General features: G+C 35.9%; 1 long non-coding RNA gene across 1 annotated transcript in view; it reads left to right on the top strand.

Annotated features, from left to right (window-relative positions):
* Positions 1-209: 209 nt before the first annotated feature.
* Positions 210-25,783, top strand: part of LOC133277227 (uncharacterized) — a 45,188-nt gene continuing 19,614 nt past the window's right edge. Inside the window, exons 1-2 of the long non-coding RNA XR_009746139.1 lie at positions 210-343; positions 9,407-9,505. This is a non-coding gene — a long non-coding RNA (uncharacterized LOC133277227). The remainder of the gene's footprint in view (positions 344-9,406; positions 9,506-25,783) is intronic.

The following is a 25,783-nucleotide window of genomic DNA, read 5'->3' as shown; positions in this document are numbered from 1 at the left end:
CTTTTTGTGAGAACACTTAATGTGTGTGCTGAAGGGATGCACCTTAAAATTAGATATTATATATCAAAATGTTTTTCTGGTAGATAAAAATCAATTGGTATTACATAAGCTTGTTCATCGGGAGCTGTTTTCAGGAAAACCAACTTTTGACAAACTCCAGCTTTTTCTTTTATTTTTTTATTTTCTTTCCCGAGGGGAACCGAAAGTAATGTCTTAAACAGAGCTTCTGATTCTTCTCTTTGGAAATCACTGGGGTCTTACAGAGGAACTGAAATCTTGTCTCCATAATTTTTGCATAAACCAAGTTTATCAACTGAATGGTTTTGAGACCTTATGTCCCGAAGTAAGTATCAATGTTTAATTTTAGTATATTCTGTGCTGTTTCATTTAGCTGTAAGGCTGTTTCCCATTGATTAGGTAATATTACAATCTGTCTTTTGAATACAATCACAGGAAATGTCTGATTGAATCTCAAATGAACGTTACACTTTCTAGCGTAGTTTGTCTCTTGTGTCCCAGAATTGCCTGGGAAAAGCATCTTTCATGGCCAGCTCTTAAGCAAAAACATCTTTGTTTTCTGTAAAAACACCCCTGAGATTTGTAATATGCTAACAGTAATGGAGGAGCTTTCTTTTTGCTGGTAATAATGATATCAACATCTTAATTGTATGAACTATGTTTTAAAAATGTAAATAAATAGCACAAATAATATTTTGAGACTTTGCTAACCTAGGTCTATAGCTGAACTTCATATACACAGAAAATCCTATAAATGACAGCAGTTAGAATCATAGAATCAATTAAGTTGGAAAAGACCTTTTACGTAGATGCTTTCCTAATTGGTCTTATTAAAATATGTGTGCTTTCTGAAGTGGATGCTTAGTAGGTGGTAAGTTTTCATTGCAACTCTCAGGTGCATAGTTCACAGGAGCAGCAAGTCTAATGCTCAGAAAAAAAATTAAGTTCTGAACCGTCATTTATGTGTATAAGTGCTGAACTCTGGTATGCAGCTTTTTCACACTCAATGCTAGGATCCAAATGCTAGGATTCTTTCTTGACTAAGAATTATTCCTCATTTCTTCTTGCATTCAATATGGCTCTTCATCTCTGAGAAGAGAGTTGCCTCAAGTCCTAAATACTTGGGTTTGGGATGCTTTACGGGAATTATTTTTTTTCTGTATGTCTATATATGTATGTATTTCATATCCATTTGCCTCTCCAGCTTCTTTAGTAGTTAGTGGACTGTAAAACTTCAGATGCAGAGTGACTTCAGTTGCTTATCTGTAGGCTTTATCAATTCAATTAGGAGTAACATTCCTCTGCCCTCATTCTCCTAGTTGCTAATGGTAATAAATAATCATAAAGCTCTGAAACTTAATGATGGAGGAGGACTGAGTGGCTGAGGTAACTGTAGCTATTAAAGACCCCTTGGTGATGAGATACAGAATATTTACTGCTGAAGTGATTTAGTGATGCACTCCTACTTGGTTACTCCTCTCCTGTGTTGCCTTGTACCTATTTTCTATCTATCTAGTAGTTCTTTTCCTTATGTATATTGATGACAGCTCTGCTGAATTTCAGGTTGTTGATTTTAGACTTTCACTTTATCAGTTTAGATTCTAACTCTTCTTTCCAAAGTGCTTGATACAGTGGCTTGGCATTTTCTGTAATTTTTGTTTCCGTGCCTTTTTTTTTTTTCCTCCTATCTTGCAAGTTCATTGAAAATAGTTAAAGTAGAAGCTAGAGTTCAGGGTATACTTTGGATTGACAAGCTGTTGATGGTAAATAGCTTTTGGTCATAGTATTCCTACATCAGATCTTGTCTGCAGCTCTATGCCTTTCATTTAGTGTTGGTTCAGACGTGTAGCTGTAGCCCTCAACTTTGCTGTGAATAAATATCACTGAGTTCAAAAGATGCAGAGTCAGTAGGAGGGACCTGAATCTGGTCATAAGCAAAGCTGTTACAGGTAAATAATCAGCAGTACAGTCCTTCAGTTGCAAACACTGCCCTAAGTACTTCTGTTTGATTCTTTGAACACTGCTGCACTAATAGATTTTTCTGATGATACTGCTGCCACCATCTTAGTTGTCAAAGAAGAAACTCCTCTGTTAGTGTCAGTGTCTTCTGCAACCCCACTTGTATGCTCCTAATAACTTTTCTTATCCCTAACAGGAAATAGCAATTGCACTGCTGGGGTGACCTTGTACCTATACAACTTGTTACTTAGTTATTGTTCTTTGAAGGGTAGAAAACAGATCATTCTGACCCATTATTAATGGGTAATTCGGGTGAAAAATTAATTTAGAAAGTAGTGGATATTTAAAGGAAAGACTGCATTTGTCCAAAGGAAGTGAGAGAAAATCACTCTGAGGCAAAGTATTTCTCCAGTCTGCAGTGAGGGAACTGAACATCTGAAGCAAAAGTAGATGAAATCAGTGAGAGAAGATCTGGTGGGGACCTGGCAAGGACTGAATTCTGCAGAGGAAGAGAACAAACAGGCTCCACCTGCACAAGTGACCTTTTTGCCACGGAATTTTATGGGAACTCATTCAAATAACTTAATTCTCAAGATCCCCTTACTCTTGCAGTCCTTTTACACTACATTCTGATAACAAGCAGTAAAGTGGTTTTGCTCAATTTTCCTTCCTTCTAGTTATTGTTTCCTGCCTTACTTTGTATGTGAGTGAAACTATTCACAAGAGAATGATATTCAGTCTTTCCTGAAGGCATTCACAGAGGGGTGTTTGTAAGTCTTTAGTTGAGTAACATTTTTTTTTTTTGTGATTAAACCATAATTTTTTGATTGAAATCCTTGAATGTGAAGATTTTTCTGCACATGGAGAATTTAAAAATAAAACCAGACTTCCTCTTTTACTTACTCCCACGTATGCAGACTCTCCCTTTCTTTCTGTGATGGCTTTTAGCTATAGTATTTATTAGTGATGCAGTGGAGTTTTGTAGCATATTTGGAGCACAAAAGCCTGTGTTCAGCAAATTGGTTTGACTAATGTCATATCCAATTACCTGAACATTGGAGGTATATTTTGTTGCATTGCCAAAGAAAGCAACTAGTAATACTTCTAAGAACTTTTAACTGTAGGATATAGAGTGTGTGGTGTGTGTCTGTTCTTGGCAATAATTTTAGAATGAAAATGAGATATTAAGAAAATAGGTATCATTTATGCTATGTATGTGCTTTTTCACCCAAGGTTTGCAGTTCTTTCATTACAGTAAAATTCTATATATTCTGTTATGAAGCAATTAGCTGTTGTGTAACCATTCAAAGGGTACCCAAGTCCAGTTGAAACTTCTTATAAAGTTTTAGATTGTTACATATTGATACTGTATGCTTCCGTCTACTGAACTGTCATGTTTGCTGTAACAACCAAATAAGCACTACTTCAGGAAATGTTTATGTAGTAACTTTATAAGAGTCTGTGTTGGACGAAATTTGTGTATAACACAATAAAAGGATGCCTGTGTGAATAAGCTGGTGTTTCTACTTCAGTCATATATTTTTGTTGTCCATGGATTCATCATATGGTTCCTCTAAATCAGCTTACTGGTCTGTAAAATGGCAATGATAATGCCTTCCAAGCATACATTTATTCCACACCTGAGGTCTTAAATCTCAACCTTCCATAAACCTAAGTGGCAAAGGGAAATGCACTTAGCAAAGAACCCAACCCAATATTATATGAAGGTCCACCAGCAGAGGGAAATGGAGGTTTTCTGAAACCATAGTTAGACCTTTTGGATTTGAAGGTAAACTAGTACCAGCAGTTTTTTATGTACCTACAGAATTACACTGTAATTATATAGCAAAAGTTGTCAAAACTTTCTCAGTGCACAAATTTTCAATTTAAGACCCTACACCACAAGTAATAATAGGACTCTATACCACACCAGTGTTTGATTATAACAATGGGACCTCCCAAAGCTTTCTACCTGAAACTTCTAGATAACAAAAAGTCTCACACAGTATTTAAAGACAAGGTGAAGCAGCAGGCACTGTGATGGAGAAAGATACAGATACAAGGGCAATGGCAGGGCTGTTCTGCATTAGGTGCTCCCAACCTTTACCTGGGAAGGCTAAATGATAGCAATGGCATGTGTTAAATGATTTGGAAGCAACACCAGTTGAAAGACAGAGTAGCAAAAGGATCATATCATGATGTTATATGAATGCCTTAATTGTGATGCTATATGCACCAAGATTCACCAAGGAAAGGCAAGAAACAATTTTACTGATTTTTCTTTTAAATTTATTTTTTCCTGTAAACCAAAAAAAACCCCAAGCAACAGAGGTGCTGCACGTCAGAGCCTGTGCAGAATATAGTGAAGGATATCCAGAGAACAATAAGAGTTCCAATCAAAGTTTAAATTATTCAAAAGGACTGATATTTTTGAAGGAGATTGGTAGAAATCTGTGACTGGTTTTTGGTATTTTTTTATTTTTTATTTTTTATTTAGATCAATATGAACTCTGTTTCAGCAGTACAAGCTATCAGGTAATTGTCTTTCTTACCCATTTAGGTATGCTTTACATAAACTAATCCATACCATGTATTTAAGGTGACCTTCCTATCAGGTGGCAGATTATCATTTGCTTTCATTAATGCACCAACAAAAACCTGAGGAGAAATATTTCTCTCCGTAGAACTTCCCCTTCACCTGTATCACTTTAGTAACATGCATTACCTCTCCTCATTAATTTTGCCTCACTAGTATTTTTGAACAGCACGGCTACAGTAACATTACAACTACATCATAGAATTGTGATATGACAGATAAGGTACTGTGCAGTCATGGGTCTATATTGCTTCAACTCCATCAGCATTTGTTTCTTATAGATTGCTTGGGTTTTAACATGAATTAAATAGTAGTAAATTGAAATAAAGAACTTAAAAAAGTTCCTGTAATGTTAAATAAGAACTTCTTGAGTTTAGAGACACTGTGAGATGGTACAGAAACTAACTATATATTTACCTTCTGTATTTCTTTTAAACCATTCAGAAAGTGAAATCTAGTCCTTTGCTGGTCTTTGATATGTTTAGGTGTTACCCAATATTGTTGCTAAAATAAAATTATTTCTGTTTTCTGTCTTAGATCACAACCACCAAGGTTTTGTAGAGTAACTTTTGAGACCAGTTATCCTGAAGATATTTTTGCAATACATTTTGCATATCTTCTTGGGCCAAACAAATTTGCAAGTGTTAAGATTTACGTTTGTAATACAATACACTAACATAGTGTTCTATTCCCCCCAGTGTCTGTTTAATTTATTTAGCAAAATTGTACATAGATCTATGTTGTAGCCAGAGAATATTGTGTTGCTTGGCTGTCATTTGTTATATTTCCAACAAAACCAAATCATGTTCTGTCATTTGAATGAAATGACACAATCACTAGCTGACTCATATTGTTTATTTGTTCTTCCTAATGTAAGACCTGTATGGAAAAGGAATATATAATTTCTAAAAAAAATATTATGGTTTAGGATGTAACCTTTTTTTCCTGTAACATAGGAAAAACATTCTTGGCTTTCTGGTACTCTAGCATAATAGATATTGCCTTTTTTTATGCATTGCTAAGCTTTCTCCTTTTGTTCCCCCACTCCTTTTCTCCTTTTACAGAATCATAGAATCATAGGATAGTTAGGGTTGGAAAGGACCTTAAGATCATCTAGTATCCTTCTCCTTTCTTCTCCTTTTCTCTTGAGATGCTGAGCAAATGATGCCAGCAAACATGCAGTGCAAAATTATGTTACATAAACAAACTGTAATATTTGCCAATCAAAAGCCATACACGGAAAATAAATCTGATCTAGATGTCATCAGATCCACAGATTTTGAATCTGCTACCTCTGGCAGGTTTTTATTCCAGAAGTTTTCATTTTTTCCTTTGATTTTGTGAGTGTTGAACTAAGCTGTGGGAAGGTGAAGATGTTCCAAATGTACATATATACAAAGGACCTAGGAAGGTTTTCATTCCAATCTCAGTGTCTGAGCTGTTACATGTATCTGTCAACTCAGTAGTTTTCCACCACTCTCCTTCCACTTGTTGGTCTCTGGCCTCCTTAGGACATGGTGGCTATTCTCTCCTCGGTGACTGGTTTAGCTGTTACTTGGAATGAATCTCAATCTAAGTCAGCCACTAACTAACTCATCTATGATGAGAGCATCTCCATTAATTATGAAGAGCTAACCATGGAAGGGTCAGTCACAGAATTTCTGCTTTATCTGTTCTTGATACTTGGTTCATTTCCCACCATGTAAAGAGCTTCATCTGCCTTCTTTCCCCTACGTGTTATTAAATGACTTTGGTAAATCTTTATTTAAGAAACTTAATGCCAGAACAAATGTAATCTTAGAAAATCTCTTGGAGGTTCTTCCTGTGCTAGTTTTCAAATGGTTCTGGCTTCTCTGAACAGAAGTGTTATTAGAGTAGAAACACAGAAATGATAGTTGGTGTTGAAGAGATAAATAAGACACTGGTATTCCATATTTTATTGCTGTTTTATTAACAATCCTCAGTTTGCAACTAGGAAGTCCCATGAGGTATTACATTAACTAAATGTACTGGGGGTTAGTTCATGCAATTTGCATCCAAATATCCTATTAGATGGCAGTTTGTAGTAATGGAGATAAACTTTGTGCAAAAGTTACAGTCAAAACCTTACAGAAAAAGAAGTAAGTCATGTCGTTTAATTCGTTTTTATAGGTGATAATTTGTAAATGGAAATCGCATGGCCTAGTTGATATGAAAAAACAATTTTACATGTGGATGGTATGGTATCTTCTTTAAATAAATGATACATATCTTCATCTTTTGGTAATTCATAGCTAAATGGGCTGACCTCAGCTTTCAAAAGAATGTGTAATTTAATTTTGATTCACAATGAACATATACGGTTCTTTACGGTTCTTTAAAAGGTGAGACTCTTTTGAAGTTATCCAGATCTTGGCACAGAAATACAGCCATCTCCAGACCTGTGCAAAATAACAGAGCTGTTGATGAAGGAATAAAAGAAGCATGTCATCTTTGTCATAATAAAGTCACTTGTTGGTGTATTGCAATTGTAATTTGAAATGCTGGAGAGAAAACATGTAGCATTATGCCCTGCGAGCATCATGCCCTGCCAGCATCGTGCGCCCACACCACAGTGATGCAAGGTGTATCCATCTCTGCGTCCCAGTGTTGTACAGCGCCACGAGGTGGAGGTAAGTTGTGGGTTAATTTTCAGACTGATGGCAAGATCAGAGAATGAAGCATCAGAAATACTGTATGCATGTAGTATGTGGGATGCCCCACATACCTCGCAAAATCATGAAGCGACTTAAATTATATCAGTACAGTACCTTGTGTTTGTACTTTGGACTCCAGTATTAGGGCATGTGCAAAATACAAAAAACATCTGATGTGCACTGTTCAATCTTCTTTTACTTGTTACTTAATTCTGCATACATATGTACAATGTGATACAACAAATATTAAATGTATATACTAAAACACATGAATTCAAACCCCCATTTATTTTATCAATTGCTTAAGCTTATTTGATCATAAGGGACAGGGAGACCAAACAGCTATAAAAGAGCTCCATTTTCTATCAACTGAACCAAATCCTTCTTTGATCTGTTAATCCCAAGTTTATAAGGTTAGGAGATAAGCAAGCGTAACTAAATTCCTTTTTCTTTTTGTCCACCTAATAGTCTATGAAGCAAAGCAAACATAATAAGCTTCTTTGCTGCTTTTCAGCCTCTTCTTGCTGAATAATTCAAAAAGTGCATTACAGGTTTTATGAGTACAACTGTACACACAAGCAATATTCCATGATTATTTTTTTTGCATGCCTCAAATTTGCATATATTATATTTTTATTTTGCATTTCTGACAGGGAAGCTGACTGCCTAGTCGTTCTTGGCTTTTTATTAGGTCTTTGATGCTTGCTGGAGGAGAAGGCCTCTTTTGTCTCTGATAGCCTTAAGGCAGATCTAGGTTAGCAAGAAAGCCAGAGGTTTCAGGCTTGTTAAATGTCACAGTAATGGCTGTCTTTACGCATTGAAATACCAGCCTTCTTCTTTATAGGAAAATGAATCACATTACCACCAAGGGAAGGAAAGCCTTTGTTGGAGGAGACTGCTAGTCTGCTACTTAAGAAGAGGATTTAATTTTCCCCTCCAGGCTTTTTGGCCAGCCCACTACAGTTGCCCTTGTGGAACTCTGATATCATAGCATGAGAAGGATAGCAAACAAGAAAGAGCAATTAGCCATTAATCATACTCATTTTGCACTGGATGAACAGACCATTTAAAATACTGTATGTGTTCAGTACGTGAGCAAGAATAGACTCTGGACAAAGCATGAATGTGTAGGCATGAGTGTGAGGATTTTATTCTTGCATTCTGGATAAGCATTTCTTGTTTAATTCTTATTCAGTGTCACTAGTGTTATGCATACTACTCCTTATTAAACCCCTCTCGTAAGTTTTGGTGCACAGATAATTAAATTGAAGGTTTATGTTGCCTACAAAGTGCCCATTTTTCATTTCTCATAAAAGTGGGTGCATTACTTTTAAATAAACATGTAAGAACTAAACTATTGATTCTGCAAAAAGAAAAAATTGATTGAAATAATTGATTACAATGTTATTCTCTATGTTTTTATCTGTTTCATGAAATAAAGAGTGATTGATTGGTACTGTGTTGTTGCATGTGTAATTAAATGCTTATATAGATAAATGTATACTTAGACTTTGTATTTAGTTACATTAGTGTAAAGGGAATGAAACTTCTTAACTAAATAGAAGCATATATTCATTATTTTGTCAAATACTGTGTTGGTAGAAAGCAGAATTAAAGGGAGTTTTATTAATTAGATAAGAGCATTAGCATGTGTAATGGGGAAGTGTTAGAAAAAGTAAGTTTGTCAAGGTCTTTTGCACTTGAGACCAATTTATTACAAAAAGAAAATACTGTCGGTGGGTGTTGAATTGACCTGATTGCTTCTAGTTCCCAGGTCCTTTAAGTTCCTTGGACTAGGAGGTTTCATTTTTCCATAAGGAAAGTAAGTTAGTTATTCTGCTTTTTCAGTCACATACCTTTTGGTGAACTTGACATCAATTTAGAGTGGTTCATTTATCTGAAAAGAAAGAGAAATAAGGCATCTGTTGTTATTAAATCTAGCAGAACAGCTTCATTTGAATGCTGACCTAGGTACTTCGATCCAAACACTATCCTTTGCTTTCTGAGCTGCAACAACTGTCTTTTACTTTTTGGACTTGATTTGTGACCTTTCCTGTACTTCACCCTGTAGAGCTGAAAGAAATGCTTATAAGAAATAGAAAGTGTCAGAGCTTACATGTCCTCCCTCCTTATCAATCTGCATGCTTCTGATTTCCAGAAAATGTCCAGAGCCTCTCTCATCTTTGGTTACTGAGAAGAATGTGATCTCCTCATGTCTGAAACTGTATCTGGAAGGATGCCACTGCATGACTTTCGGGTATGTTTTCCTGGTGAGGAAACCAAGGCATCACAATATTAATTTCAATTACAAATGACATTGTTCCTTGACCTTTGCTAATCCACATAATTAAGCATGCAATATCTGTCTTAATTCTAATAGAATTGCTGGTCATATGGTGAAGATTTTTGTGATTCAGAGAATTAGTTCTTAGCTCTCTTACGGTGCTTTTGGGTGATCTTTGGCAAGTCACTTGCTTTAATATATTGGGTCCCTAACTTTGAAAAACAGGTTAAAGACAGTCTCCAAGGAATGATGTTTGCTGGATGTGTCATGAAAGAAGTAAGTTTAAGGAGAAATTTAAGGGGGCAACTTTGTTTTTCACCTGAAAGTTTCATATTTTTAAACCATGCTCTCCAAGCACAGAGGCTAGAAATTTGTTAGAAAAGAAAGTGGAAGTCTGTTTGATCATAAGATGATTCTAAAACCTAAAATTTTAAGGAAAGTATCTACAGTCATGAGATAGGAAATTCTTAAAATGTACTTTTAATTAGGATCTTTGCCTACTAAAGTCCTTGTAGAATAGTAGATTCTGCCTACCATTCTGTAACACACTAATGCTAGTTTTCTTTAAATATTGCATGCTATTATTCATTTTCGTTTTCTTTCATTTCAAACTTAGGAAACACTTTTTTTTTGTTCTTTTTTTAACTTAGTCTTATTCACCACATATTTATATTTTTCTACCTGTCTGTAATGATATTCAAACTGAACAGATACACTTCTTTCTGCATCCTTTTTTTACTTTAAAAAAAATTCTACAGGAGTTCAGATTACTTCAGATTCCTTCAATATACTACTGGTGTGCCTTATAAATAAAGTCAGTAAGGACTTTAATTACTATATTCTGCAGAATTTACTAAATATAATTTCATACTTTTGTTTTGATTTGAACTTAACAAAGTAGTATAAACTAGGCAGTAGATTATGCTGTAAAACAAAAGTAATTTTCCAAGAAAAGTATCCAAATTTTCCAAGAAAGTAGGCAAGTATCTGTCACTATTTGTACATATAAATATTAGTTGTGTGTAGACTTGGCAATGTGGGATTGTGCAGGTTATCTGTAGTAACTTATAGCCCTTTTCTGAAAATGTATCCCTTCAAATATACAATACAGCAAGTAGAATAGGAGAAGAAGTCAGGGTAGGTAGCTTGTTTAAAAAGTAATAGAAAAGTCATGAGGAGACTGTTGTTCCTGTCAACTAGGTGCAGTTAGTAACTCAGTGCTAGAAACTCCACAGATAAAATGTTATTGACGAAAATGCTCAAAATAAATATGAATAAAGTGCTAAAAGTGATTGCACTTTCGGGGAGAAAAAAAAGTAAAGATCAATCAATTAGGAGTTCTTAACTGTATTAGATTTCAATCATGGAACTACAAAAGGTGTGATGACAGACAATTCTTTTTAGAACATTGAGGTTGTTCCAGTAACCCTGTGTTTCTTATAATAGTATTCCTGAGATAATGATGGTGTTAAGGTGATCCAAAATCTATCTGGATTCAAAAAAGAACTTTCCAGTGGTCTCAAAGTCTCCTAGATCAGGATCATTGACTACAAAGTACAAACGAAACTGAGTCAAATAATCTGTCCTTGCATAGAATTCATAGAATTAAAAAGAAAATAGATAAACAAGGTAAACAAAGGGAACAACCATCATACTTGTTCATTTTAAATAATGTTGCAGACAGGCAGAATCTCACAGGGTAACTAATAATTACGTAAAAGGATATTGTGAATTATTTTTTGTAAGAAAGGAAACTGCTCATTGAGTATTACTGTTTGTACGACTGTGTACCCTTCCCCTATTATTCTGAAAAATTGCTACCTCTAGTAATTGCATGTAATTGCAGGCTCCTGAGTAGCTGTCATGTTAGTAAACTTGAATGAGGAAAAAGATAACATATATGGCTTTTTTAAAATAGAAAATAAAATAAGCATAGTTGCTGTGGTGTAGGATGCATCAAGTTTTGGGCTTGTTAGTTTTGACCATGTATGTTTAATCATGTGTCCTCACATTTTCATTTTGAGTATAACAGTGATGTTTAAAGCAGTATTCAAATGGGTGGTACTTATAGTGGAAACCAATAGCTGGTTAAAACCAGATTGAAATCTTTTTTTGGATCAAAAAAGCAGAAAGTCTGGTATATACATGATAATTTCACATACAGGGATATAAATGTCTCTAAATATCAGGTTACCTATTTATGGCATGCTTTACTTCCATAGTTTAGGGAAGAGTCTTGGGATACTCATACACAGTTGGATGGTTCTGGTTCAACTTAAGAATGGCAACAAAGCCCTTTAAAAAGGAAACGGATTTGCAAATGCTGTGGATAGTGTATATAGTATTTTTATATTTCATATTTAAAGTGTTTTAAAAATTAAGGCTAAAATTCTTGTCTAGAAAACCAAATTTTGGGCCTTCATCATAATGAGCAATTTTTTTTTATTTCAAATGTGCAAAACCCATAAAAGAATGTCTCCCCTTCCATTTGTAAGAGGATTTTCACTCTTCCAACATCAGGTGGTGGGGACCAAGTAGATATTTCAGTGTATATTCCTGGACAGTGTCAACTTCAAGCTTAGCTTTGCCTTGTTCAGAAACTAGGAAAGATTAATCTTAGGTCTGTGGCCTAAGAGGAGTTTCCTGCAGTAGAGGAACCATTGGTAATTTGGTGTTTTAGGGCCAACATTGGCTACTAGTGTAGCAGTAAAGAGGGGAGCAAGGGAGGGTATTCTCGCTCTTCTTACTGCCAAAATGCTACAGGTAAAAGGAAAGAAATTATCTGTGTCAATAAAGACACCAGGGGAAAATCTCTGATTAAATGAGTTGTCCTTCAGCAGCACTGAAAGATGTCTTTCGTCAAGAACATAGCCTGTTTGTGTGCCTCCCTCCCCCTCTGTCTTCTCTTGCAGTATGCAAATATTTTCTTTTTTTTTTTTTTCTTTTTTTTTCCCCTTTCTTGCACAGCTTGATATGTGATTGGTTCTCTCTTTCAACACAAATGACTGTAGATAGATTTTTGCTATTTAAATTCAGTATCTACACCTTGGTTCTCAAACACAGGGGGAAAACAATATAGTTCTGCCTGTAGGAGGTTGAATTTGTAAATATATATTAGTTTGGAAATACAATGAGAGATAATAAAATATTCAAAAAGCAGCCTACTCTTGTGGGGTATTATTCTGCACAGCCAGGGAGCAGATTAATGACACCACACAGAAAAACATAAGATATGCACAATAAAATATGGATTGGGGTAGTAATGTGGGAACTAAAATTCCAGTCCTGGCAGCCTGTGAAACACATGTGTTTTAACAAAGTTTATCAGCTTTAAATAGCAACATTTAAAAGCAGTTGTTATTTAGTTGGGAGATGTGAAATTTTCTATCCCAAGCAGCTAACCACCAGCCACAAGAATTGTTTCCTATTCAGGTGTGAGTGGTATTGTTCTCCTGAAAAAGATTTAGAGCCAATAAGTCCATCTTGGGTGAATTTTGAAGCTGTGTTTGGTTTGTTTTTTTTTTTTCAGGAAAGTGTTCTAGGAAGCATACTGTCAAGGGGCTGTGCATATAGGAATGAGGTTGTTATATTTGTCTTCATTTCAATTTCATTTTATACTTCAGACCTAAGCTGCAGTCTTGAAGTGTCTTCATGTAGGAGGATGTAGGAAAAAAGCATCAGAAGGGGAGTTAGTTCCACTGGTCCCTGGCTATGTGCCTCGGATGCTGCACTATGAACCTGTGGGTTCTCCACTTCTGTTTGCTAGTTGACTACTGACCTTTCTGACCGCAACCTATTGTCTTAGATTCATGCAGGACAATTTCCAGTATATTTATAAAGGTGGGAAGTATGGTGTCAAATGTTAAATAAATACTCTTTAAGTTTGGATGAAATCTGTCATCAGCTGCTCTCCAAAGTCTTCAGCCCAGTTTGCATTTTAACATTATAGACAGTCAGATGTGGCATTTGCAGTAATATTTTGCAAACACATGTCTTCTTTAGGCAATGCTAATAGTGCTACTTGTAGTGAAGCTTGTTTGAAATTAGAAAATACTTAACTGCTGCTGACAACTTTCACAAAATTCAATAGCTTGGTTTGAAAACTTCCTGTCAGATATCCAGTTTTATCAGCCAAAGAGGGTGTGCTGCTTTGGGAACAAGGGGCAAGAGAGTGATCTTTGCAAATAGTGAAAAAACATAATCCTGACCTTAAAAAATTGTCTGAGTCCAAGATGCTTATCCAGGATGAGAAATTTGAAGGGGAGAATAACGTTTTGTTTTAGTGACCTGCTCTTTATTTATCACTGTGGACAGTCACTAAGATCTGGCAAGTGTAGATGCATGTGTGAAACCTGCTTATTTTGCGGAGCCAGGCAGGGGCTTCCATTTAATATTACCTGGATTTGCACTTCCTTTGTAATTTCAGTTCTGGAGTGCTGAGGGCCAGGCAGTGTTGGTGTCTGAATGCTTGTACCCAGACAGCAGGAGCAAGGGAGGATATTTTTCTTGCACTTGAAATAATACATCTCTTCTCCCCCTACCTGACCTGGGCCGGAAGCAGCACGTTGCAAGAGTAATAGCCTGGGATGCAGATGGGAGAGCTAGGAAAAAAATATGTACATATTCATTAGCTGTTGGAATTACGGTTGTACACACAAACCTGTGTTTGATAGTCCCCATTTTAAGTTTTCAACTTAATGTAAGGCTTTTTAATGCTCAATCTCTTTAAATGTATTTATAAATGTGTATGTATGGGCATACATGCAAACATACAAATGAACAGACAAAACATAATTAACTTGATTTAATAAGAGGAAGGGAGTGTTATATACAGTGTTAGAGCTGGATAATGAATATTCATAAACTTTATCTTTTTCTGGTTTTTGTAAGTGAGCAGCTGTATTGAACATTATAATCATGAAACATGAGTTTAGCTGATGTATTTTTCAATTTCTAGATTTTGAAACTTTGTATTGCCACTTTTAAACAATTTTAAAATGTTTTATTTGGGGAAAACCTTTTAATTTTAGCCTCATGTTATCAGCCTTCTAAGTCTCACAAAATGATAACATATTTCAAAGCTTAAATCCAAGCGCTTTTTTTACAATCCTTTTGAAATTGTTTCTTCTGTTCTCATTGACTTGCCTTTCTCTTCTTTCTTCTGAATACATTTCCTCTGTGCTGCTGTATCAAAGAATTCTTTTTCTTTTTGCTGATTGTTTATACATTTGAAGGCTTTTAAAGAGGAAGCAAGAGCCCTGTATGTGTAATTGAAAGCCCATCCATGGACTTCTGCTTTTGAACCTGGGTTCTACAAATGTGTAGATGTAAGCTGTTTTCCTCACCCCAAGTAACAATAATAAGATGAAAATGAGACTGGGTTAATTAGTAATTGGTACATGTGGATTTAAAACTTGGATTGTCTAGTGCATGGTTTCTGGATAATTTTTGGGAGCTCTGAATGTATATGCTTGCCTTGAACTGTAGCAGAAATATAATCCTTTCCTTAAGATATTACTGCAAACAGCAGTTAAATCAGACAGTGATAAATCTTCCAGAGCTGCTCAAAAGTGGTCTGTAGCATCAGGATGAGATTGTTTTGTTGATAGGCATTACATATCTAACTCCCACTGAATGAGTGTCTTTTAGAGTGTCTTTTAAAGTGTTTGGTGTTGGACTGCCCCAAATCATTGGTGACTTCCACAGCCCTTGAATGGAGAATAAATTAATGAACAGAAGAACAACTTATTAAGGGGAGCTGAAATGGAAATGAAACAGATGTTTGCAGAGCAATAAAATATCCCATGAGCTGTGTATCCTTCTGAGGCAAATCTATATAGATGATATAAATTACTTTAACTTGATTGTAGTCTGTTTTAACTGAATCAAACTACGCTGTCTTACATTGGCTGAGGATCTGAACCAGTCTTTTTAATTTTCAGTTTACGTTTTTGTCATGTTTGTGGTGATGATCTGTGTGGATCTGGAAAAGAAACTGAAGTATTTCTGGAAAGCAAACTAGGAAATTATGTATAATAATAACTTTTATTACTACTTTTATTATGTTTCTACAGCATAATAATGAACCAGAAGTGTTGGTGTAATATAATGGTAAATTATGATAAGCTGTCTTTAGAAAATACTGGCAGTTACTCATATCTGTAACATAACTAGAAGTATCTGGAAATTGCTATATAAAAAGATTTGTCTTGATTGCAAACTAAATATTGACATCCTCCCGTGGACAAGATCCTCCACTAATTTCAGCTATCCCATTTTACCTCACCTAATGATATGAAGCGGTCACATTATAAAACACCTTTCTGTTGTTACTGGGAATCTTCCTGACATGTGCACAGTTTTAATAATATCTCCTCATCATTTGATTTCACGCACACCTATACAAACTCATTGTCTCAATATTGTGCTTATAGAAGCAGTTGTGCAAAGTCATTGTATTGGGTACTATTGCAAGGAAAAAAAATCAGTAGCAATTCTGTTTGCTTAATGTCCTGTTTACATAGTGTTAGCCACACAGTTCTGCAGGCTCAAGTGCAGCAGAAATGAGTTCTTGGAATTAGATAAAATAGCCAAAGTAGCTAAAGATCCTTGTAATCTCTGTGGCAGGATAGCTTTTTTTTCTTTTTTTTCTTTTTTTTTTTTTTTTTTTTGAGTAAGAAGGTGCCTTTTTTATATTTCATACCATTTTTTTCCAGATCAGAGCTATCTCCTCTTTTAGCAAACTGAAATCAGATTTAATACTACTGAAACTACTTCTGCTCTGCTGACAACACCCAGAGTTTATAACAGCAAATATAGATCTGTTATTAAAAAATTTCCTGTTTTACTGGGGAAAGCTGCTAGTTGTTTCATCAGTAATTTCACAGATATAAAATTGTCACCAAAAGCAGCTGCTACTTCTGAGAGAGGGGAAAAAAATGAGAATTTCAAGGGAAAGAGCTTTCTTGGGAACTGGATCTACATGTTTAGAGCAGAATTCCTTGAAGATGAGCACAGTTCTGTCTGCAAATATTGAGACAAGAAACATCATCAAGACAGTTGCTTACTTACTTCATCTACAACCACATGAAAAATGACAAATGGTAAAAACAGATTGACTAATTATATATTAGTTCTGTGAACCACCTGCCTAACTGTTTGCAGAACTGAAGATAAGGTCAATGCTGCAATTACTTTGCTTATGTGTATGTACCAGTTTTTAGGATTCAAGCAATAGCAAATGTGTGTCATCAAAGGTGATCACCTGAGCAAAATTATTCCATAGAGCAATCTGTTTAGAAAAAAAAAGAAAAGAGAGCATAAACTTGGTAGCTAATGAAAAATAAGCCACAGTTAGTACAGTGATGCTGTAATGGAGATAATAGTAATGATTTAGAGATAAAATCAGTAAGAGAATCAGGCTCCTGGATTTTATGAAGACTGTCTTGTATAGTTTTTAACTGAGTCAGAAAGGCTATTTCTGTAAAGTATCTATGGATAGGTATTTATAAAGTATTCTTCATAATAGTCAAGGATTAACTGACCTAAATTTTTACTATTATCAAGTCTATAAAAATTTTACTTGTATTTTAAAATAGTTCAGATTTATCCAGGTAACTTTGGCAATCTTTGATAGAGGTGCCAATGCACCCTCGTTTGTGTTTGGGTTGGTGTTTGAGATGCTTCTGCATTCTTTCTTTCCACCTGTTCCTTTTAGGCTCTCAATTTCTTTGCCTTTTGTTCATATACCAACAGTGAGCTATGATGGAGAGAGCTACAGCTCATATGAAATAAATCGAACAGCTCTACTACTTGCAGATTGTAAAATGAGAAAATCTCAATGCCATAGCATATAAGACTGGCCCAAATGGAAGCCCTGCTGGGCAACATATACATTTTTATGGCTTATTGTTCGCCTCCTTTGTTCTATACACAAATGCATAGAAGAAGAAGACAGGATTAAAAGATTAGTTATGTCAGTTCCTCTTGGTTCCACTATTTTGCTGCTGTTTTATTAAATCAAGCTACTGACCAAACATCTAGTTTCACCTTCCTGGGAAGGGTGTTTCTCTATGCCTACAATTGATTTTCACACTTTAATCAAAGGCTGTTCAAATCTTTCAATAGAAAACTCAGGTATGTTTCACAGACTTAAAAAAAAGAAAGAATAAAATGAGAAACTTTTACATTGTGGTGCAACACAGCCAACTTGTTTAATATACATATCTGTACACTATTGTACACTAGAAAAGCCTTTTTCCCCACAGGTGTTTTGAGAGAAGACTGCTAAAAGTTATCTCTTCACAGGATATTCTGATTTGTAGGGGACCCACATGGATCATCGAGTTCAACTCCGAATTAATTACTTATTTATATAAGCCTATCTTGTAGCATGATACACCAAAGCAAAAGTAAAGGCAAAGCATAAGATAATCCAAGCAGAAATAGTGTATTGGCTGAGCTGTCACACTCGCATTCAGTGATGGAAGCACACAGTGTTGTGGCTATCCTGGAAATATACCCTGAAATACATTTGGCAATGTGTGTAAGAACTCTTTCATTTTGGTAGGATGGATAAAACAGTAATCCCTGGAACAGTGGATTTACAGTGTTTTACCATCAGATTTTAGCCAGAGTAACACTGACATAATATAATGTAATGGAAGACCTGGAACATCATTATGCATGAATGCAGGGGTTTTATGGATGTAGATGGTACTCAGAAAGCTTACTTTTGAGATTCTGAGGTCGCTAAAAATGTGTCCCATTTCAATTTTAATCTTTTAGAAGTTTACTAACTCACATCATCTATTGTAAGGCTTTGATCTTGTAAGTGCTGGCACTGTGCACAGCAGGAGCATTTGATTTAGGGTAAGTGCATACAGTGACTGACACAAAACTCAGATGAAATTAAACAAGCAGCTGAGGGCTCTGTATTATTAGAAATCTTGAGCTTCTTGTATACCTCTCCTCTCAGCAATATTAGGTAGGAAATGAATACAGAGTGTGAACAGGGAGAGGGCTATATAATTATGTAAGCTCAGCCTTCAGCTGACAAAGGAGATGCCTGCTTACGTACTTTCTGTTTGCAGTGTTTTTTCCTGAATACCGCACTGCTTTTCTTACCTTATCTGCTTTGCTCATCACCTTTTAACTTAACATCCCACTGTCTATTCCTGCATGGTATAAGAGTGATTTCTAGCTAGTGATTTCTGACTGCTTTCTTCCTCCCTTATGGAACAATTGTTTGTCTTGGTCATACCACTTAATGTGCCCTAGCATTCACAAAGGTAAAGCAATTAATTCAAAGACCCAAGCACATGTGCTGCACTAGAAAAGATGCTATTATTTGCAATCACTTCATTTGCTGAAACTAGAAATTCAAATCTCCACAAAACTCTCCCTCAAATAGTATTTACAGACCTTTATGTGTAGCTTATTCTGTCATTTTAAATGGTATATCTGCATTCAGTGGACAAACTACCTTTTTGTGAATTCAGCAGCAGTACTTGTCATCCTAAAGAAAATTACTCAAAGGACTACAGTATGATAGTAATTTATCAGCCGTGTTACTGTATGGGATTGCAAATTGTCTTATATCTTCCTACCACAAAAATGTCTGCTTTGCTTTCTCATTATTTTGTCCCTTTGCTTATAGGTAGGAATGGTAGGGAATTAGGATATTTTACTCATAGCTACTGATGATTGTTATTTTTATTCACAAAAGGCAAGGACTGGGAAGTTATTTAACTTATTTTCTTGAGTGAAAAAGATAATCATCACTTCATCATTTTTTGTGACTAAGATTCTCCATTTGCTTCACAGAATTACTGTAGTTAAAGGAGAGCTGTGTTTTGCGGCTTAAATTGGTATGACAGTTAAAGAGATTCAGATCAACGGCTGCTGATATAGATATGATATGTTTAGTACTATTTTATTCTCATGGAAATGAGTTATTTTTCTGTACAGTGCCCAAACATAAGATAAACATAATTCCATACTGACATAAGAATAGCTGTTCATTACTATAATGTTCTAAGGAAAAGTACTTTGTCTCTTTGCAGTGGCATATGGCTGGAGCTTTAGGATACAAAAGTACAGCTCTTGAATAGCTTGTACTAAATGAGCTTTTTCAGCTGCTATTTGCAGTATTGTGAATAATCTTGTAGTATGAATAGAAATACCACTCTGCCATAAAAGTCATTAGCTAATGCTTCTCATATATTAACATTTACATAACAGAATTACATCAAAATCTTTGGCTTAGGCACTCCATTAAATAACTTGATTCTAGTTGTCATTCCATGTAGTCTGGCTTTCATTCAATCCTGTTTACAAAAATGGTCATTTGGACACCAATCCGATTAACATGTCATATGAAGTACCTACTAAATATCACTAACAGTGATATTTAAATCATGAGCCACTTTGTACATCAAACCGTCCAAATGAGCATAGTGCATTTGACCATGCATTGTCTGAATTCTTAAATTCTCTTCTTAGTGTTCTATTTTCTCAAAATTGGCAGGTGCCAGCAAAACATGCACAACAAAAAGCAACGGCTCCCAACCCTTAGCTGTTCACAAATCCATTATACAAAATTCTATTTTTGCTAAGCTTTACAGTACAATGCCTTTATTTTTTTCTCATGTTAAAATTTCTTCTAGCTTACTTAATTTTTCAGTTTTAAACTACTATATGTTGCTTCCTTCCTTCTTTGTTTTGTGCATGCATTTTTGAACTCTCCAGTGTATCACCTGATGTGAGCAAGTTTTTGTTTCCCTTTGCTTACCATCTTTTTTGCTCTTTTAAGGCTTTCTCTTAGTCTGGCATAGCAAAAATGAGGGAAAAGTAATACCATACTGGAAATGAATTCATAATTCAAAAGAAAATTCAGAGAATAAGTCAAATTATGCCATCATACTGAAAACTTATGATATTTAGATGCTCATATTTACACATTTAAGATCCAGTTAATGAAAGTCATTCAAATAAACCAGGGGGATTACTCCCATGGTTAAATCCTTATCAACATGGATGAAAGATCAGTAGGGCATAACTGGACCACGAGTTTGTTATGGTTGAAGCATTTTATGGAATGCACCAACAACTGATGTTTAAATGAAAAATGAGTGACTACAGTGACCACTGTCCTAAAAAAAAGGTAAGAAAAGTGGGTTGGTTTTTGTTTGCATTTGATTTTCGTTCGTTCATTTGTTTGTTTTGGGGGTTTTGTTTGTTTGTTTGGTTTTGTTTGTTTGCTTGTTTTTTGCAAGAAGACAAAGTGCCCCCAGACCACATTTTATAAGAAACAAATTTGTAATTGTACTGTATAATTGCATTTACAAATTAAGGAAATTATGCAGAGTACTTTTACTTAGGGACAATGAAGAAATATCCCTGATTTCTCTGCCATCACAAGAAGTCCATCTCAGTAAGATTTTGACATGACCTATTGCTGCAGTGTCTGTTGTTTGGATAATGTATTTCAGATGAATTCTTTGAATTTCTACTGATATTTTCCTTTTGTCAAGCTTTTGCAAATTAAAAGAGTAATTTCTTTTGTGCCAGAAAAAGACACCAATAAAATTTATGTAATAATGATAGGGCCAGAGACCACATTCTTCCTTTGTCACATGAACAATTGGCTTGTGAAAGAATTCTAGTGTTCCAGTCATCGATGGCCATGTTTGAGAGGTATTTATGGTTTGCAAGATAAAAGTGATTGGGTAAAGGACCCAAGCATATTTTCATCTTAGTCTAAACAAGTGATCCATAAATGGTCTGTGTTTTACTTGGAATCTGTTGACTAAATCTATAAATATTACACGGATTATCTCAGTATAATAAATGAGTAATAAATAATATAAGTAGAATGTTGTAAGTATCAGACACATCATGAGGTCAAGCCACTTCAAGAATTCTTAGATGCTCATAGAGCAACTTTTGCTTGCCTTACTTTTTTTTCAATGTAGAAAAGGCAGAAAAAGTAATGCTTAGAACTTAATTTCTGAATGTCTTGCTTATTTGACAAAAGATTAGCACTGTTGAGGGCCATGGATTTACTCTTTCCTTTTTTTTCCACCTATGCTGGTTTAGGAGCACTGAATGCCTCCGCTATGTACATGCAAGCATTTGTCTAGGTAGGGATGCTCCATCAGATTAGTTTGCTTTATGTTTTGCTCAGCAGCCTATGATAGAAAGCGTATTGATGCTGCTTTGCCAAGTTTACTCAGGTGTCTAGGGTTTTCGGACAGCACTGCAGTTGTTTAAATTAGCTATGAAATGTTCCAGATAAATGTGCTTGTACATGGTGCTCTTGTCCTCCACTACAGATATGGGAATTTTTACTGCTGTACATTGTGGGATGTCAATGCTACTTGAGAAGTATGGTCCAGCTTAACTGTCCTGGTCCTGGCTGGGATAGATTTGATTTTTCCTAGTAGCTGGTGCAGTGCTGTATTTTGGCTTTAGTCTGATAACAATAATACACTGATGTTTTTGTTGTTGCTAAGTAGTACTCTAAGTCAAGGGCTTTTCAGTCTCTCCTGCTCTGCCAGTGAGGAGAGGCACAAGAAGCCAAGAGGGAGCAGAGACAGGACACCTGACGCAAACTGGGCAAAGAAATATTGCATATCACAGAGCATTATGCTCCATATAGCAACAGGGGGGAGTTGGCTGGGTGTGTCTGATCACTGCTCAGGGACAGGCTGGACATTGGTCGATGTGTGTTGAGCAACTGTATTGTGCATCAGTTGTCTTTCTTGGGGCTTCTTCCTCTGTCTCTTATGTTTGCTTTTATTGTTATTATATATTACATTGTTACTATATTTTACTTTATGTCAATTATTAAACTGTTCTTATCTCAGTCTATGGATTTTACCATTTTTCTGACTCTCTTCCCCTTTCCACCAGCCAGGGGGAAGTGAGCAAGTGGTTGCATGGTACTTAGTTGCTGACTGGGCTTAAACCATGGCATTAACAAACATTTACGATTCCATTTAACATCACGCAATTCTCTGTGTTTTGGAGCAGTTGGAACCTGCTGTAGAGCGTCAACCTTTTTTAGCATGTGGAATCTGCTGCAGAGCATGAACAACATAGTGTGCATGCAGCTGGAGTTAAACAATGGAACTGGTTTAGCTTGGCACTTAGTCTGACTTTGCAGAGATGCATCTACAACATAGGATGTGTCTGAAGATGGGATTTAACAGATTTTTTGCAGTTTCTGGAGCAACATTTTGGGGCTTCACTCGCATGACAAAATGGTAATGCAAAGTTGAGGAACTAGCAATGGCATCAGAACACCAGGATTCAAAAGACTGCTTTTCTGTGATTGCTGTTAGGCCCACAGATGCTTTCCCACTACAATAAGAACATTGCTGGGGGAAAAAAAAGTTGGTTTGTTTTTTCTTCACTGTTGCAAGACATGGTTGATCAAACTGGAAGATTAGCTGTTATCTAGGACTAAAGGAGCAGAATGACAATTCTCTAGGAACTCCTGTGCTGTCAGGAGCAAGAAAGAAGATTTTGTTCTTCTGTTATTACACCTTGTCACTCTCATATAGTCAACTTACCCTCTTGCTGTTTGAAGTCTTTCAATGGATGTTTGGACAAGAGAAAAGAGCTGTTTAATTATACCATAAGTGGTTGCAGAATGAAGGGAAAATGTTTATTTAGAAGACTGAAGGGTACATGGTAGTGCTTTGTGACAAGTCTGAGTGGTTCTCAACAAATGGAGTTCTTCTTCTTCCAGGAAGAGTTATGTGCAATACATGATCTTTCACTTCAACAGACTGTGGCGTGGGCATTGCAGGGTGGGGAAAAAAAAGTACCGCTATTCTAATATAATATTTCTAATTACAAAATCTTCAAGATTTCCCTCTGACACTGACATTTAATTCAGGATTTTAAAGACTTACAGGCATTACAGTAATGACAAGTCTACTTAATATGTACCAATGGAAACTGCAGTTTTCTCTATTTTTTTTTCTCACTGAGCTCATACCATCCCAATTTTTCTTTTAAAACTGTTAGAAAAAGTGGTCCACATATATTTTTTTCATAGCACATACATTTCTGTATTCATTTGTTTATTAGTTCTTCCTCGTGTGCAAACTAGATAAACCTTATTCCAGTAATGCTTTAAAATGAAGCTATTAGTCTAGTGAGGGAAGTTGGGTGCAGCTTTCTCAGAGCTAGCATATTGTGTTGCTTGTGATTTATAATACTGTGTATTGTAAAAAGACAGAATAATGATTTCATGCAAACAAGACACCAGTGCATAACTGCCTACTCTAAGACTGAAGTAGTTTATGCTTTTCTGCCCAGTTCATTTTGTCTTAGTCACAAAATAGTATAAACAACTCTAGCCAGGGCTATAAACTGTGTAGAGTTGAACTGTTGTGGGCAGTAGAGTTATCAGTTCCAAGCCTTAAACAGTAAAACAGTTTTCAGTTCCTAAGGGTCTACCATATTTTTAGTTAGGACTAAAATATTACAGTTGCCTGAGGAAGAAGCTTTAGTCAGAAAAATATTTGAGGTAGGCAAAAGCCATATTTAAATTTTACTAGAAAATGAGAATTCTGCGCCAGTTGTCGGAAGGTATAACATGGGAAGTCTGCTTAAACAGTGTCTCTAGGTGGGCCACTGGAAGCGTTTACTAGAATCTGTGATACCTGCCAGACTGAGCATATGGGCTGCAAATTCTAGTGCACAGTGCAGCAGGGTGAATTTTTGCCATTCCTCATCTGGGACTCCAAGAGGAAAGGTGAATTTAAAAGTTCTCTAACTAATGAAACTACTTATTAGTATCTTCTCTAAGATGTTTGGAAGAGTTGTACAGTTGACAGATACACCTGTCCACTGAAATGGGTAACTGAGGGATTCACTTTGTTTTGAACAGACTGTCAGCCAAGTCTGAGGTGCTAATCCTTCCAGACTTTCAACAGGCATTGCAACTTCTGCTCTACATGAGCAGCCACCAAGTGAAGCCTGATCACTGGCTAATGGAAGGGGAATCTCTGCATTTAGTAACACTTTGCTGCTTCTAATTAATGTCATCGTTCCCTTGTCTAGACCATACTTGCTTGTACCAGCAAGAAAGTCTAAAAGAAAGTGCTGTCTATTGAGAAGAAATTGCAGCTATGCAGATAAATGTTGGAGCAGGTGACCTTTCAGGGTCCTTTCTGACCTGGGCTGTTTGCTGATTCTGTAAACAAGGGACAGGTAAATGCAAGATATGTGCACAAATGCTGGGAGATGGGGAACTGCACTGTCCTGCAGGAGGAGGTCTATTGCACTGACTAGTGTACTTGTGCTACTGAATCAGAAGGGTGCCATTCTCTTAGACGCTTTGCTTAAGATGATATTGCTTCTTTATAGATGTAAGGAGGTTTTATACTGCATACAGCCTAATTATATTTTATAGTTAAATAAGAAGTGCTCAGGTTTCAATTTTTTGTGATTATTGTGAAGGATGGACAAGCAATATTTTATAATGGGCAAGTATCTGCCTACTTCGGGAAGCAGGGAAAACACAAGCCAAATGTAAGAATGGGTAACAACATTTATACACAATTGTGATTCAGGGGATAGAGTCACAGACTGACTTCAAAGATTCCTGCTAGTCAACAGGACATTTGGAATGACTGAGATGAGAAGAAAGCGTTCCCTCTACATTACAAAACTCTGGCATTCTCTTTCAAACTGCTAATTAGGAAAAATAGATAGTGCCCACAGATGAAAGCACCATATCCGTCAGTCTTAGAAAGAAAGACACAATTGTAGCATACTTCATACTAAGCATCTAGATGTTTGTCCCTCACAATCTTGTTCGTGCATCTAGGAAACAGAATTCAGAAGTGTGAAAGGATAATTTCTCTAATCGTAATGCAGAGTATATTTATTTGCAAATTTTAATTGATTAATTTCCATTTAAAAGATTGATATCCCCAACCATTTTGTGGGGTATTTTTATCTTAACACTCACAAATGCAAACTTATTTTACAGTCAAATGATATCGAATTCATGGTATCATAATATGTTGGACAATTACAATCATTATTTGAGGATACCTGTTAAAGTTAACAGACACATCAACTCTTGCTAAATTGGAACAGAGAGAAAGGCAGTTTGTAAAAAGTACAAATTAAAAAGACCTTCACACTCCTAAAACAAAGCTTGACCAGAACAGTGATGGCGGGGCAGGTAAGCACCTCTGATTTGTCAGCTGGATGCAGAGGAGGCAA

Source organism: Pezoporus flaviventris, unplaced genomic scaffold, assembly GCF_033815535.1.
Source record: "Pezoporus flaviventris isolate CSIRO_AGI_PZ_B2104156 unplaced genomic scaffold, CSIRO_AGI_Pfla_v1 ptg000054l, whole genome shotgun sequence".
Classification (NCBI taxonomy): Eukaryota; Metazoa; Chordata; class Aves; order Psittaciformes; family Psittacidae; genus Pezoporus; species Pezoporus flaviventris.
Note: the sequence above shows the minus strand (reverse complement) of the source record. Positions and strands in the feature narration are given on the sequence as shown.